The 18,420-nt window shown below is 33.0% G+C and overlaps 1 protein-coding gene across 4 annotated transcripts in view; it reads right to left on the reverse strand.

The window, feature by feature from the left end:
• Positions 1 to 18,420, reverse strand: part of LOC132918245 (GATA zinc finger domain-containing protein 10-like) — a 103,022-nt gene that overhangs the window by 56,447 nt on the left and 28,155 nt on the right. The window contains exon 2 of one of the 4 annotated variants that reach the window (XM_060979380.1): positions 3,110 to 3,251. The exons of the other annotated variants lie outside the window; for them this stretch is intronic. The gene's annotated coding sequence lies outside the window, so the exon portion shown is untranslated. The remainder of the gene's footprint in view (positions 1 to 3,109; positions 3,252 to 18,420) is intronic. 4 annotated transcript variants of the gene reach the window in all.

Consider the following 18,420-nt stretch of genomic DNA (forward strand, 5'->3'; position numbering starts at 1 on the left):
TTGTTAAGCCTATTCCATACATTGTATGTTAAATAAAAGGCAACAAGTCTTGACGTCTTCCACTAGGATACACAAAGCTAATTATATACGATGGAGCACGGACGGCCGTTTATTCGATTCGTGGCGCGATCTCTGCGTTTCCGGAGTCTGAAGATAATCGAATTCCTAAGTATTACTTTAACGCCGAAAACCCACACACACCCCTCCAAAACTACCCTACCACCGACATCGTCATGAATGTATATTGATATAAAGCGTAATAATATTGTGAGGAAAATACAAAAAAAAAACCATCAATATTTCAAAACTGTATTATAAATTATAACAATGTGACATCGCATATTATGTAACACGATAATGGCGGTAAATGCGTCCAGTACAATACGCGATCTGTTGTTGAATGTTAGCGATAAATTTGGTCTTATACGCAAATATAATAATACATACACATTGTAATAAATATACGTATAGCATTCGCATAGTTTCTTATCGGTCATCGCGACATGTATGTAAGTAGGTATATAGGTATGCTGGACAAACAACAATATTATACATAAAGGGTACAGCTAGTAAGTTGCACTCTTGTTATCTCTTACATACACGACAATGTTTTGACCTAAAAAATTATATATAAATATAAATAACAAATATAATACTACAGCAATTTCACGATGATTTCCTTCGTTTACATAACCATATTAATGATGTTATCGTCTTGTCATTTCCGTATCTACAAATGCACCACACAAATCACAGTATAATAATTCTGACGATACTGCTAAACGATAACGCGATATGTAATAATGGAGCTACAATGAAAGTCAGTTTGGTAAATTATTTGTGTTATAAAGATCATCGTCTGGCGTTCAGAAGAAAAGTTTTCTTAAGGATTAAACAAACCTCTGTGCCTGGTGACTGTGGCGGTGGTGCGCAATAGAAAAAAGATGAAGAATTTCAAAATTCCATAAATAAAATCCACTTGAAATAAGTAAATAATTCATTGTGGTAATTTTTGAATAATATCCGAAATGGCGAAGAAAAAAATTGAATTGCAAATACCACACGCAGTGCTAATACAATAATAACACTCCGGGGGCATTGGCTTTTGCGTAACGGTCCGCAGAGGTGGTCTTCCGTAGAACGATATAGAAGTGGGAGGAAAAACGGTTTATAATAACGTTTAATATATGAAACAATTGAATTACAAATAGATCTAGGCTAATACGAATAATAATAATAATAATTCAAGTTTAACAACCTCTCCTCTCCGCTGTGTTCTAATAACGTTCATTATTCGAATTCGTGTATAATAATATTAAAGGTACGTATTAGGTATACAATTATAATAACTCTAAACTCTGTTCGTCTGCAACCGGCCAAGTTGTACATCGCGCTCATGCTTGATATAATATAATAATGTGTATAGTAATACATAAATTATAATCGGTTCAAAAAATCCACAATGCGGTGTGTTATTATAGCGTTGTACGTGCCATGAAAACGTCCGCGGTAAACAATACAAGCGAGGGCCGTGCAGAGTCAACAGTCGAAATAAAATTTTAATTTGTAGTGATAGAGTGGAGGGAAAAAATCAAATAGAAAAATACCTGTATGTGTGGATAAAGTCTCGAGAAAAATAGTTTAAACTAACACGGTTGATTACGACAACGGCCGAAATGACATAATAAGTTGTATTATTTTTACTCTTCCTCCGTTCCTTCACATTTGACTGGCGACAACGACGACGCTGGGTAATTAGATCACTGGAGAAAGTCGTCTATGATATAATAGCTTTGAAAAGATATATACATATATATATATATACATTTTTTATGAATTGTTTCGATTTATAGGTACGTTTAGAATATGAAGTACGGCCGAAAACGAATACATAACATGACGTTTACCTATTATGCATTTGAGTTTGAGAAGATTCAGGAAACAGCAACAATAACGACAACAGCTGTCGGTGGCATGTCGCGGGGAAGTGAAGTAAATCAAACTAGAATTATTCGGGTCATTCGGACTGTATGATTTATCTATTATGTTTAAATTCAATTCTACCTTTCACAATCGACCCAGATTCGTTAGTTTTATTAGTCCGTTATCCGATTGTATTATGTTTTTTTTTCTATTTTTTCCTCGTTATAATTATCGTAGAAAAGTCCAAACAAGTGTTGACCGGCCAAGTTGAGTTAATATCTATCTGTACGCGGGATATTTATCATTTATCTATTCCTCGGAAAAAAAAAACAAATATAAAGCACAAACCACAACGCACGACGTATTCGCCCAATCGAACACGTAAATCGTTCAACGAAACGGCGTCAGATGATTTACGCGCGACTTTATAAGAGCAAACGGTGCTGACGGTCCGTTGTGCCGACGATGTAGGAATAATAATACTTCGGCTATACACGAAGTAATAAAAGTCAGTAACGCGACTTTGTGGGTATAATATGAAGCACTACGCTGATCAAGTTTTTGTGCGTTCGCTACAAGGTCGCGAGTATCATTAAAATCTCCACCCATCAAGTCCTCGATCACTGGTCTTCTTAACAACTCAACACTCCCGGTGCCCATAAACAGAATAAACAATCGGACATTTCAATACGCGCGATGTTGTTACGTAATAATATCATAAGTCATAACGAACACTACTTGTGTCTCTCCCCGTGATATTAGAGAGGAATGCCATCAATGAGTACATTAAAATATATTTATATAATATATATATATATACATGTAAATGTATAATACAACACACTCACTCACACACACACACACACACACACACACACACACACACACACACACAAATACGATAAAAATTCTTGTAATCTTGTATCGAGTTTCAGTAGAAAGTTGCACGTCGACCTATTTTCATAAATACACTAAACACTTTTATTTATAATATATAAATGTTATGCGTATAAAAGTTAAAAAAAATAACACATTATAAACGACTTTATTTTACAGAAATAATATTAAGAGCTATATTATTATAAGTAATTTTTTATTGGAAAATAATTTTATCAGTAAAATTAATAATTAAATAATATCGTTATAATATTATTATGTGTATAATACTGAGTCGTTTGTTACATACGTTCGGAATAATTGATTGGCGCGTTCGGAAGTTCCTTCGCGACGATAACCACAGCATTAATTGATTTTATGACAGTCCGAAGAAGAGTTCGTTCGTATTAGATCGCGTTATGCACGGCCGTATCAATCCGCGTTCAAATAAGCTGTTGAGCAACAGTAATGTCAGTGATTTACGATAATGCGATAAAAACAATGAAATTCGGTCATATATTTACATACAGAATATTATGTAAAAATGTAAAGCTATAATGATGTAATAATTGTATTGTAGCCATTGTCGTATGTATGTATATTTTTTTTGCCGTCATAATAGCGACACCATACGATTTTTCACAAGTTTCTGTTGGTAATCGTACCTATATTATAATAAGGATCGATAAACATTTTCCAGTTATAATAATGAACCGTTTACGATTATTATTATTATTGTCGAGCTGGTTAAACATTTTTAAGTCCCTGTGGCGCTGTGGAAAACTTACAAAGGTCGTACGGCGTCTATTTTATTTATTTATTTTCGATTTGTTCGTAATATTGTTTTAACGACAAAATGTCTATTTCTTCGATAAAATGACGAATCAGTAATAACACGCAGTGCTTGAATAAAACAATAATATATTAATAACGCTATAATATGCATATTGTAACATCTGCCAAATGACATATTATACATAAACTGCAAAAATAATGAATGTAGTTATTACCAAAAATGACGGACACAATAAGTCCATTATAGTTTATTAATATTTTAGTATTATGTGTGTGATTGATCAGCTCGTGGCCGCATTAAGTCATCATCACACATAATAATATGCAGTATTATATTATTATTATTATTACACGTTTCTATTTACAACCAGTTTCAAAGTAAACGAAATATCTACGATACACGTATTATATATATTTTTATAACGACGGAAAGTAGCGCGTGAACAACACGTCCACTATATTATAATAATATGATCTCAATTAAAATATTTATCGTGTTATTTTTATTTTACCAACGTAATTGTATATTCACAATGGATTCCAGACCAACCGATGGTATCGGAGAGGAGGACAGCAACAAAAATAAAATAAATAAAAAATGGACGTATTTTAAATGGATTTTGTGAGTGTATGTGTGTTACGTTTCAAAAGTAATTTAAAATGTAATTCAAAGTTAAAATTTTCAATGTTTTCTGCACTAAATCCAGTTAAACGATTAGATTAATTCGAGAAAAATCGTTAACGTCAGATATTTCATGCAAATTTTATGTTTGGCATCTGAAACGGTTGAGATTGTTTTTCTTTCTTCCCAGAACTTCAAACATTCATTACATTATGAACGGCACAGAAAAATGAAATATTTAGTTGTAATTAAAAATAAATTACACTCAGAGTGAATAGTGACTAAATGAGTGAATGACGTTTCTAGGTCACTGTGGGATTTCCATAAAAAGTCGGTTAACGAACACAATGGACGTCAAACAGTAAAACGGAAGTTGTCTCATACATTCTAATTAAAACAATTTATTATTATATAATCATTGTTTGTCTTATCAAAAACTCAAAAGATCCCCCCCCACCTATTTTCGTTTACATTTTGCATATGCCGTTTTTTTAATTTAATTACAATGTTATATAATATTGCCGCTAACTCGAAACATATATCATTATTTCTGTATACCTATTGAATAAAGGAATATTATATGTATAGCAGGTGACTAATAAATTATTTTACATTATAAAATAGTTATAAGTTTCATGCTTATGAAGAAACTTTGACGAATCCAGTGTTGTACATATACACATATAAGTTAAAGAACACTACCGATATCGAAGCCTTTGAAATCGCAAACATAATTTTAACAATCTAAACGTATTATAATATTTTTTCTTTTAAAACAAACAATTTATGTCATACTTTTTAGTTTGAACGTCGGTATATAGTTGTGATAAGTGTTAACTGACAAGTAGGTTGTAGGTGAGTACATTATATAGGGTTGCCCGCGACCTACATAACGGTCGGTTGTTTTTTCCGACATCTCTTCTTTTTAAACCTTCTTTTGGGATATAAAGTACCACGTTCGCACATGTATGCACGCAGACGATCATTAATTATTAAATGTATCTGATGGAAAATTACAGAGGGAAAGAACCACCGAGGGTTAGACGGGTGGACCGTCTGAAGAGCGAATGCATATATAATAGTATGCGCGGCACTTCAATCATCGCATGAAAGGTCGGCATCGCGTAGGGGGCGAAAAAAAAAGAAGCAAAAATCAATATTGCTCTGAGAACCCTCGTAGTCGCATAACGGCCATGATATCGTGTGTGATTCCCTTTTTCTTATTTTTGACGATTAATTTATCTTTATTAAAAATGAAGCACTTGAGCAGGAATAGATAGTTATTAAATGCTCGGACATGATATATTGTAAGAAAATAATATATAATGATAAGTCTGACGCCGTCGCTGTTACGGAGGTCGTGATATTATATTTACGTTTCGATCATCAAAATGGGGAGGTGATGGGAGGTGAAGACCCTAAACCACACGGTAAAGAGCTGTTGGTTTTTTTTTTAATCTTACTATTTAAACGAAACCTTATGATTTTTTTTTTTTTTTTTTTTTTTTAATAAAAATAATAATTATAATAATTATTAATTTTAAATTATTGTTATTATTATTTTTCTGCGGCTGATAGATAGCGTTGTCCGTTTTTCCGTCGCCTGTCGTATTGATCGTTCTTTAATAAGCACTTAGAAACGACGACGACGTCTGTATGTGTATGTATGTGTTTTTAACCTAATTACTTTAAAAATTATCTCGTCGAATGCAAATTGTATTATTAGTGTGCAACATGGAACGAATTTTAATTACGACAACGGTCGTGTAGTAACCTCGTTCGATAAACGGGTAAGAAACATGAGCAAACGATTGCAAAAAATCCCCACAAGTATACTTTTATATTATATAATATATTATAATGGTCTTTATAATATTATAAATTGCTGTGGTATAGTTGCAATATTGTTTTATCGTCTTCAACAGAATAACGTGATAACATGAGTATTATTTATATTTTATATACACGACGACAAAATAGTATTATTATTATTTATATCATGAATCGAATAACTTGGATATATATACATAATATTAATTTGTTTCTTGTGACATTTTTTGTACGGACAAAGCTCCGTGGCCAATAATATAACTTGAATGGTATATACATAATACTGTGTTATATGAGTTATAATATTATGTTAAAATCGTCGCATTATTAACTATTTTATTTAATTTAAGTACGTACAACTGTACTATAGTCACCCCGATATTACAGACTTCTATAGTTGTTACTATATATTATAATTATTAATGTTGTGTTTATCAATAAGGATCAATCGGATAAACGCCATTAGGTGATGCAGGATTGCAGTTACAAAAATTATATATGGACGCGCACGAAAGGGGTTAGACGACGATTGCTGCCAGCAGGACCACCGAGGAATCACAAAAACCACCCGACCTTTGCGAAAAACTTTTGATGTGTAAAGTATGTATTTATTATTGAGTTGGAAAAAAAATTCGCATTGGCAAAAGTAATTACGGTGTACAAAACTTTAATATAAAAGCTACAACTTGAAGAATTTATTCGTTATTAAACATTAAAACTTTGCTACTAACATTAATCTAAAGGGAAACTTTTCATTTCGCGGGTGGTAGATGTGTAGGAGTGCGAGGAGTATGGTGATGAGGAGCGAACGGGTGGAGCGGGCAGAGTGTGTATGGAAGCAGTGCGCGGAGCTTTTGGCCCCGGACGTAAAGTTTAAACTTAAACTATCAAAACTTGCACCGTAAATTTCGTCCTCACCGTGGCAGCTTTTAATAGAATGAGATTTGGAAAAGACGTGCAACACGATTTTCTCAGAAATAACTCTTCGCGGCGCGAGACACACACAGCCCCCCCACCCCAATTTTCTATATAGCATACCACCGACCGACCTATCTTCCCTCGAAGGGTAGTCTGTCAAATCTCAGCCAATTCCAATCAAATACATCATAATATTATATATTACAATGACACTTGAAAATAAAAAATGTCTTCGATGAACGACCGGGGAACGGGGGGTGGTATATTTATCGCTGTCCACAGTGCATCAGATTAAACAGCTGTAGCGTAAAATGTACACTTTTTTTTATTTTGTTCACTCTCGCGGATGAGTGGTAAAAATGTCTTATTATTTGATTATTGTTCCGACCGCAAGCGCAACCGATTATAAACATTTTAGTTGCTATGCACGCACACATACACACACGATCATTGTTGTATTATTATAAATTTATAACTAGGCACGTCCGTTGACTCGCGTTATCACGTTAAATTTCCATGATAAACACCAACGTTATTATCAGACAACAAGACGTATACGTAGCCACCGTACATGTTATTTAGATATTATAATATAATTTATACACCATTGTGCTGTTATTATATATATTTTGATTTTATGTCGTGCGCGATAATAATACGCGACAAGACGAGGACGATGACGACGATGTCAATGTTTAATTAAAATGTTTCCGTTTGTCGTTGGCTTTGTAAAGTACACATCATAATATTGTATATTTCGTGTGTTATATACCGAAAACGTGAAAGGCTTTTCATCAGGGACGGCTCTGACGAGACGCGTGCAGCAGTGCCGTCACCTGACTGAAATAACTTTCCATTGTTTGTTAAATGCGGTAAGACGAGGGCAGAGGTGGTAGTTGCGGGGGATGGGGGTGACGAAGACTGCTAGTCCGGGCGGTAGCGGTGACTCCGCCGTGGCATGTTAATGGTTCTTAATTAAACCGACCCCGGCGTTCTTTCAGACCGGGATGAATTTAACGACGCGCTTTCCGATTCGGATCAGACATGCCGAAATATGGTCAGTTTTTAATCCCCGTAAGTGGTTATAGATATCTAGTCGGTGATAAAAAAAAAAAAAACTCTACCGGCACCGCTCCGCCAAATTTGTAGATACGCGCGACCACTGTGGATACCTGTTATCACTGTTGTGTCCATCGCGGAGTAAACGCTAGTAAAAATTGCGTGTGCATCAACAAAAAAAAAAAAACCCGTCAACCCTGTCTCCCCGTAGACCGGACTTCAGGACGTTTGAGTATAATCGCGTCTTGTGCGACGATCGCGTACATAGCGTGCAAGCACTAATAGACTGAAATTCTACCTATATGCACGCCTTTCCTCGAGTACACCTCGTACGGACCGTTTTACCCTACATCCGTCGTGTGTCGGTGATTGCTGGACTTTGGAATGCGTACCGATGCAAGTGGTACGGGACGTTGTCAATTACTTCCCCGCGACAGCGATAAAAAACAGAGAGACCAAATTATCGAAAAATGTGTTAATTATAAAATCATAGACGGATAACTAATAATAATAAAAAAAAAATAATAATAATAATTTTAAATGTCACGACTGAGTATCGAAACTGGTTTCGTAACAGTAACTGAATTCTTTTCCGAAGGTATATAGAAATGCCGTGAAGTAATATCATTTGTTAAACCTGTTTTTTTTTTTCTAATCTTCATCACACCTGAAAAACCGGCAAAATATATATATTTACTGCCTATTAGAGGAATCTTTGTGTTCTAAGACAATTTTATAGCTCGCGTAAAACGTTCAATTTACTGCACAGAGTTTATGCAAATTCCAGTCACCACATATACATAATATCATATATTCATATCAATATAAGGTAGGTACGATATTAATCAGTTTTCTTTTAATTATTGACCAGCGCACTGCAGTCAGCACAACACTTCTGACTGAAATAGTATGATATTATCGTAAATAAACACACATTAAATATTAATAATATTTTAATTTTAAACATAATCGATTCATCAAATAATATTGGGTTACGGGTAAAATGCGATCAAGAAACGAGTTTTTGAATATTTACGTATCGTATGGATATTATAGGTATACCATATAATAATATATTAGAAACTATTTTTTATTTTTTTTTTAAGATTTTAAACCGATAAAAACGAAAGGAAAAAAATCGAATACCTATAATAGGTATGTTTGTACAAACTCACGACACCGAAATACCGTGGTATGAACATGTAGACACGTCTTGGGAGAAAAAAAAACTACTATTTTAATTATACGTATATATTAAACAAATCCTTTCGAATTAATAATAACCTACGAAACACGACAACAATAGACATAAATGCTATTACTACATCAATTGTTAGAGATGTCTGTTCGTTATTCCATGTTATAATGAAACGTTTATAATTGTTTAAAAATCATGTTTTCCCTGTTCAAAGTCAAATATTTGAATATAATTATTACCATCGTACTACGTGCTGAGATAAAATGTATTTCATCAGTTTCGAAAACGTTCAGACGATGGGTTTCAATATTTTATTACGTTATATTTCAAGTAGCATATTGGAGAAAAGTTGCGCTTGAAATAGCAATCATAAAAATGATTAAAAAATCATACATTTATATAAATATCTACTTTTTGTACAGAGGTAATAAGACGTATCTTATATAAAACAATCATGATTAAAAAATCAACTTAAATGAATGTTGTTCCAACAGTTTGCGTTTTAACCAAGTCCAAGAAGATAAAAATTGCATTTTCTCCATTACACTAATCCAATTAATATCTCTACAGGCTGCAGTATTATACAATAGGTACCTATATAATGTTACCCGCATATTATTTTGTATTTACTGAAATAACATTATTTTTTTTCTGTAGTAATAATAATAATAAAAGATAAATTTAATAACTTATCCAAACATTTAACTTATATTTTGTTCTTTTAAAAACACTATATATAGTAACGTATATGTATACATATATTATTTTATTTAAGTATAAATACAAACAAATGTTTACTTTATCGATTTATTATAATGGAATTACGTTATGTTGCTGTGTATTATATATTGTGAGAATTAACTTTTCAAATATGTAATTTATTTTGTATTGAAAAATATGTTGTTTGTTCAATTAATTATTTATCAATAATTATAGTTTACAAGCATACATTTTTAAAAACTGCGAGTGTTATTAATATACCAAGAAAATTAAACTTAAACATACAAAGCCAATAACATGTTTATGACTCATCGACGGTTTTAAAATGAAAATAATTCGCATTTCGCCGTTTTACGCGCATAATGTTAGTATTATAGTTGTTTTACTACACATAATATTAGACTCAAATTATTATTTATTAGCCGAACAAAGCAAATACTCGCGACTACTGAAAACGAACCTATTTACTTATATATATATATATATTGTATTTCAGCCGTATGCTTATAATAATATACCTACATTACATATTATATTATGTATTGAAGTTAATTACATAGCCGTAAGTGTAGACTTGGCAATCGCAGTTATTTTGGAACACGTGAGATTAAACGGAAATTTATTAATTATTTATATAATACAATATTATCTACACATACACGTGCTTGTGCTCGTAACGATGCATATTATTTTAATTAATAATATGTATATTCGATCGCAACAAATCGTGTACGTCTGCGGACCAGATTACGACGAAAATATTACAAATATTTCAAACGAGACACGATGGCAGCGTTTACGGCGAAACGTGCGTTACGTCAATATTAAATACAGTAAAGCTGTTGGTATGGAAAAAACACACACACATATTACAAAAATATGCCACGACATCACTTCGGTCATTGGACATAGAACGAAAACAACAAGAACTACAATGACGGGGAATGAAAAAAATGATCAATAGCCCCCCCGAACTGATGTAATAATACGTATGTATATTTTTATTGTTCTCTGCGCGTATAGATTATTATGTGCCAATTTTTTATTTGGATTTCTAGAAAAAATATATGACGCAATTCAATCGATGAGATTCAAAACTTTTTTTTTTGATTATCATTTTCTTCTTGATATAGAAATTAAGAACGTCAAAAACGATAGTAAAAATAAATATCATAATAATGCATTATTATAGGTGTATCGCTGTGGTTTAACAGAAATCAGAATATTATTATCCACTTTAGATAGTTATATAGATCGGTAGAGTGGTTTATTTCTTTAATCTTTTGATTCAAAATTTAAACTTGACTAACTGTCAATTCTTTCTTGCAAATAAAATAATTTGGTAATGTCATCTATTGCATTGCAACAATATGCCTATATACATACATACCTACAATATTATTTTATTAATAGGTATCACGTGAATACAATTTATAATAATATTTAATACTGTAATTACTCCGATCTGTCGAATTCGCTGACGTTAAAATTGTATACAAACATCATCAAGCGACACATCACTGCCATCTTTTTTGAAACTAATGTATTATAGATATAAGCGAGCTAAATCTATTTGGCTCGACAACTCTTTAGAAAAACTAAATAAATGTACCTACTTGCAACGGATAAAATTGCACATTTGTTAACCAAATATTGGTGAAGAGCCAAAGTAAACGAAACGTTGCTATATATATTAAAGTGATATATTAAATTATGAAAACGTCATGCCGAATATTTGACACGTATTATTATAATTTGGCGAGATGAGATGCCAGCGAGTGGGTCTCATCTCGCGTCCGATGATTATAACGTAAGTACTTATAATTTATAATGTATATTATGTAGGATATATATACGGTTGAACCCGTCCCATAACGCGTTTTACAATAAACGAAAATAATTATCATACGCACAAAACTGACCGTTCGCATAATATCTACAAAATATATTATATTGGCGTGTGTGACGTGAATGAATAAAATACGTATACGTATACATCATACATGACGTATAAACTTATCCTATTATTGTGCGCCCGTCGACTTATTGTTCTGTCGCTTAAATAACTACACGCATAATCTATTTACTGTCCACGTTGTAGTGTATATACGCTTAAAACAGAATTTACAAGTCGTTTTTAATTTAATTTTTTTTATTATTCATCTTTGAGTTATTGGCTCTTACGGGATTATACTTTTGTTGCTACACGCGGGGAGATGTGATGTATTGAATATTTGGTGTACGCGGAATCGTTTGCATTTTAAACGTCCGACAAACGTGATATTACGACGTCGAACTGTCGAATCCGAGAAAAAAAATTTACTTTGAGCGTTTTGGAACTGCGAAGACGACGTGTCGGTATGTGTGATCCACGATTTCGATATAACATTATTATTTATTATACATCTACGTTAAAATCTCCAAAACCATTAAACGATTATATTATATATTATTGTAATAATATTTTATGTACCTACACATAACGGTCGGGAGTTTATATTTTCACGACTTCTACAGTTTAATATTTTGTAATCGGACGTTTAATAATTGAATGTCACTTAAAACCAATTAATCTACTTATATAATATAATCGGATCAATGAAGCGGCGAGGAATTTTTTAGGGAGTAAACGATTTCGAAACATTGCACAACGACGAACTCTATGACATTATTATTATTATTATTATTATTAAACTAGCAGTATTAGTATTATAAACTGTACAGGTATAATTGCCGTAATGTTTGAAGAAAAAAAATGAAGGTAATAAAATAATAAATGTATAATAGCTGTAGCAGAGAAGTTTGTATAGGCCACGAGTGAACATATATTTGTATTATTATACTGTTATAGATCACGTATACTGCTGCATCGAATATTTTAACAGAGCACGTGAACATTTTTTTTCGGAGAGGCTTTAGACCTCAGCAGAGTGTCAGATCCGAGTCGAATCACACCGATAAAATAATTATAACTTTAACGACGCAGATACACATTGCAACAACGGCGAGTACATATATATAGTTCCATTGCGGTACGCGAACTACGATATTATACCGTCTGCACTCATAAACGACCACAAATCCACGACATTGGTCAATCCAAATTCGCGTCGGAAATTCCGTTAAAAAATGTCTGTGTTCGATTTTATAAACGTGTTCTGCTATACACTAATATATAATGGGGGTTCAAAAAAATTGTAGCGCTGCACCGGACACGTTACTGTTGTCAGTCACGTTTGCCTTTTTTGTACGCCACATTTTTTCTCGTCAATACATATATATATATATATATATATAAATAACATTCACGAATACAAACACCCTGAGAGGGGGAGGCTATCGATTTTTGACACGAGTGTCGATGTCGGATTTTCATTGCAGAATCTTAACGAGTTGCGTGAGGTCTTCGCGCGCATATATACATAGTAAGGTATATAATATGATAAATATATAGTACCATCATGTATATTGTACATGATCCCAAGTGGATATATAAATCAGCCGAGTGCACGAGCGATCAATTCTAAAGACGATATTATACATTATATAATGTGTACAAACGAGTAAGTTATGTTGCTAAAAATTGATCATGTCAAACGAAGGAATGGTCATGGCCAGCTATACATATATATATATATATACACGTGCATATAAGCACTGCAGTTTTTATTCGCAGCGTTTAATGCGTATATATATATATATGTGTTATACACGGCGAATGTTTCGCATTGTTCAGCGGCCGCGTGTGTAATTTATTCCTCGTCCGACGCGATTTTTCACCCCCTCCCACCCCACTACGACACACCCACTATGTCTGCACATTTCCACGCTAAATGAACCTCTACCACCACCACCTTCGTCTAACTTGCGATCGGCCCGCCAGAGAATAAGGCAACAAACCGAATAAGAATCTATCGGAAGAAATTCGCATTATGTATCGTGTACGTTTAATAATATTAGTACACATACAAGCATGTGTGTGTATCCCCACGAAACCGGTTTCGCGGAAAACCTTCATTGGTCTATGTGCGCGAGTTCACGACCGGCCTATATAATCTAGCCGCAGTGAACGAAACCCGACGACGGCGGAATAGCAATAATTAATAGCAAAAACATCCACTGCAGCCACTGTTATTACTGTAATAAGTTATAATCATAACTCTTGGAGTGGTTACCTAATAAAATAATGGATTCCAGGACAAAAATATTAATGAGGCTGGAGGCTCCGTGATCAGTGGCATGATGGCGGAATAATGTTCTTGATGAATATCATACATATTTAGCTGCTACTGCAGCTGCGGTATATACCATATCGTAATATCATATATCACGATGACTCCGGTACAACGATAAGCTTCGACGGCGATACAGGACTGGTGGGGTGGCGAACTCCAATATTATGTATTTATGTGCTACACCACCGAAGTTTTTGAACACGCTGTCGTTTTGTCACTTTAATATAAGAAACGTTTGAAAACGGTATAATATATTGAGTTACCTCGAAAACCGCACTCTATCACAATATTCACAACGAAATTGACTGTCTAGCCGTCTCATCTTATCCCTTTTTGCAGGTTTGAACAATCATAATATATTATGTTGTATCGACATCGATTAAACTGTGTATATAAATTACGTTGTATATATATTATATACGCAACGAGAGTATTCAAATATTATATTTAATTGGTTTAATAAATAATGATAGTTGTAAGGTGCCATCCTGTCGAAGTCTGCAGAACAGGGTGCAAAAAAAAACTATATATATATTATATAGTTGAAAAACAATTCGTGTTTGTAATACCAAAATAAATAGTTTATTATTATTATTATTATTATTCCATTCCAACCTCGCTGGACTGTATATTCGATTAACGAAGATTTATTAAATTAATTTATTTTTCGTTTGTTTCGTTTTTCAGCTTTTGTAATTTCAGGGGTGTATTCACGTGGCGCTTTGCCAAACGGACGAACGCAGAGAGTGAAGTAGAATATGTCTGCATCCGCGGCGGTGGCGCAGGGACGGAATAAACCAACATGGTACATAAATCGTATATTGGATAATATAACGTATACACAGTCCGTTTCTGTTTTATTCAACCGCGGATCCCCCATAAGTGGTATACAGCAATAATGTCCGCTCTTCAGGTGTACACGTCGCACCACATATTTATAGGTTTTCGCTACAACCCGTGTCGTTCGTCCGAGTTTTGGAAGACTATAATATAATTGTCGTCTTCGCGGAACCGTATGCAAACGCGGTGTCGATGTAAAACATAACTATTATTATATAGTACAAACGAGACTCCGGTATATACTGCAATAGTAATAACAACAACAACAACAATAATAATAATATGAAGTGTGTGTGTGCAGTGCAGTCGGTGCGCCCGCACATGTGTGTGGCGGTGAGTTCATCTGGTTCGGTCTAGTGTGTGCGTGGCACGTTCGTATTTATCGTTTTGTAAAGTCATTGTTGTATATAAATGCGGTGTATGTATACAGCGATCTCGTTTGAATACATTATAGCACGTGCAATAAATCGACGGGCAGGACACGTCAAATAAATTGATATTCCTATTTAAACGCAAACGGACTTCTCCTCCGCGGTACGTCCATTAAATACTCCTTAATATATAATAACGTATACGCGCGAGCTCTGCAAACGTATATTATAATACTACTATACGGTATGTACATGTATATTATAATATAAATGTCCCATTAAAAACGTATCGAACAATAATTTACGATTTATAATATTATATAGACGCAATCGCCGTGATGTGAATTATGATGGCGCGCACACGTATAGGTAAGTATATCATAGAGCGAGTACTGTACCGATTGCGTGGCAGCCGCCCGATAACGCGCGATGGCCCGTCCGATGACAAATGGAACGGTCGTGCGTGCGGGTTTCGAGGGGATGAGAGCGAAAGGGGTGGCTCCCGGAAAGTCGATGGCCGACGCGATGGCGTGTCAACATCAACGAAGGGCCGAAAAAAAATTGCACTTATCGTCTATACGATAAAATTATTATCGTTATCATAATAATTAGGTACTTTTACAGCGTAACATGTGCCGAAGATGTATATATTATGTAAATATAATTCGTGGACGGTGTAATCTTCGATTTCACACTTTGACGGTATAGCCGGTATAGGTAATATAATATAGGTACGTGCGGAATTATAATTCTGAACATCATACATATCAGTACATTTATTGTTTATGGATCGTAGACGCGTATATATACGATCGATTATCCGATGCACGCGAATTCCGCGGTTGGTTTAAAATGTTCGTCAATCACCCGGTGCAGCGACTGCAACGATGACTGCAGTACCAGCAGTTCACCACGAATGAATAACATTATAATCGACCCATTTTCGATTATTGACGATAACTATTACAGTACCTCTCAAAAGGCCGTATACCTGTTTTTTTTAAAAATAAATATTATTATAATGACAAGAAGAAACAATACAATCTAATTTTAAACTTATAATGTTACCATTATTTGTAGTATATTTTAAAACAAACAGTAATTCATAAGACTACCCGTGTTAATATATTTAAACTATTTATGTTATTTATATATATATATATATATATATACATATTATAGTCTGATATAAAAAAATAAAATAAAAATTATAATTTCCATGATGTCAATATTATAAGTTTATATTAGGTGCCAAATATATTATTATGTAGGTATACGAACCAGTTGTTCTTCTCGAATTATTCTCAGTATCGTATAGTAATCATATTATATATAATAACATTACATCTGCATACACCTATATTATTACTCCGGGAACTATATAACTACCATGGCATATTCCATGAATTCACACTGTTAAATATGTATCACTCATTAGATTTACAGCGAGTACACAATGGATTGCATGCACAGGAGAGAACAAAAATAAGTACCTAAACAAATGAAAATTCTATTCTTGACGTTTAAGGTTTAACATAAGCGATAACAGAGCGATAATGTGACGTGGACTCAAGTTCGATTATATTATAAGTATACGAAACAAGGATGTATATTACTGTAATTTATATAATATAAATAAATTATTACGTTTATAATGATATAATAATACGCGTGTAGTGTGGATGGACTAAATTATCTAGTAATATGTTTTATTTATGCTTTGCGCCGACGTGAACAAAATACATTAATGACGAGTGACGACGTATATATTATAAATTATAATAGTAAATAAAACATTCTTACATTGAAACTACTTTTTAGATTTAGATTTAAAATGAAAAGGTCAGTTGGCTGTAAAATAAAATTAATAAGGGTTTTTTATTTTTTTTAATAATATATACACAAAAGAGGAAAAAATCTACGTTATAACATTTTAATTAGTCAAATATTTTGGTTTTTTTTTAAGTATATGAGCTTGGTTTTATATATCATCAAGACCCTTTTTCCAGTCATTGCAGTAATTTATTATTTTCCACACAATATGCACTGAAAATTCTTCATGTATGGTCCGAATGGAAAATAATATAGGTCAATCTGAAGTATAACTATATTTTCATTTCGAATGCATTCATAGCGATCTATAAAGCAATACTTCACTTTAACCTCTGCAGACTTTCTGGGTTTCTCGTTAATCCTGTAGATATATGAAAATGGCTAGAAGCCAGGTATGAATGGATGGGGTATGAAATTAAGGACTTAGAGATCAAACTTAGGACGTTAGATTCAAACTATAATTAAAGTTTATAATACAATTCTCTTTTGTGTCACAGACAATATTATATTAATAAATAATGCAGAGGAGAGAATGCAACGTTTTAAAAAATACTAATGTTAATATTGATATACCTATAATATATATAGTTATATTGTGGAACTTGAATATTTAAATTATACTTTTGTTCGGAATGCATTAAGATTATTGCCATAATCGTTCACAAACTTTGTGAAATAAAATTGTAACGTTGATTAAAACCCAAGAGACTTTCAAAAATCGCATTATAGCCGTAAAATACAAATAAATAATAATAAACTAAAAAAAAAAAGGAAGTTAATAATTTAATCTAATAATATCAAATTGATGCATTGATTGCATGCAGTGGCTGATTACCTGTAACGTTCGACATTTATGTGCATATATAATTCGCAAGATAATTCAACGTAACTACTATAATCCAAGTTTAATAACAACAAAATAATAAAGAAACGGAACAAGGTACATTATTTACAACTAATTTCTATGCCATGTTTTACGGGATTTACATATTTTGATACGTTGTCGTACGATTGTTTTCCTACATCAAACTTCGTGAAAAATAATAACATAATAATATACTCACGTTTTACCTAGGCCTGGACGTTATGAGACGCGTGTAGTTGTTACGGGTAGGAAAAAATTAAAAATAATTTTTAACATAGACTTTTACCTGGAAACAAAAAAATGAATATTATAAATTAAATCATAATATTATTATT

The sequence above is a fragment of the Rhopalosiphum padi genome, chromosome 1 (genome assembly GCF_020882245.1).
Source record: "Rhopalosiphum padi isolate XX-2018 chromosome 1, ASM2088224v1, whole genome shotgun sequence".
Classification (NCBI taxonomy): Eukaryota; Metazoa; Arthropoda; class Insecta; order Hemiptera; family Aphididae; genus Rhopalosiphum; species Rhopalosiphum padi.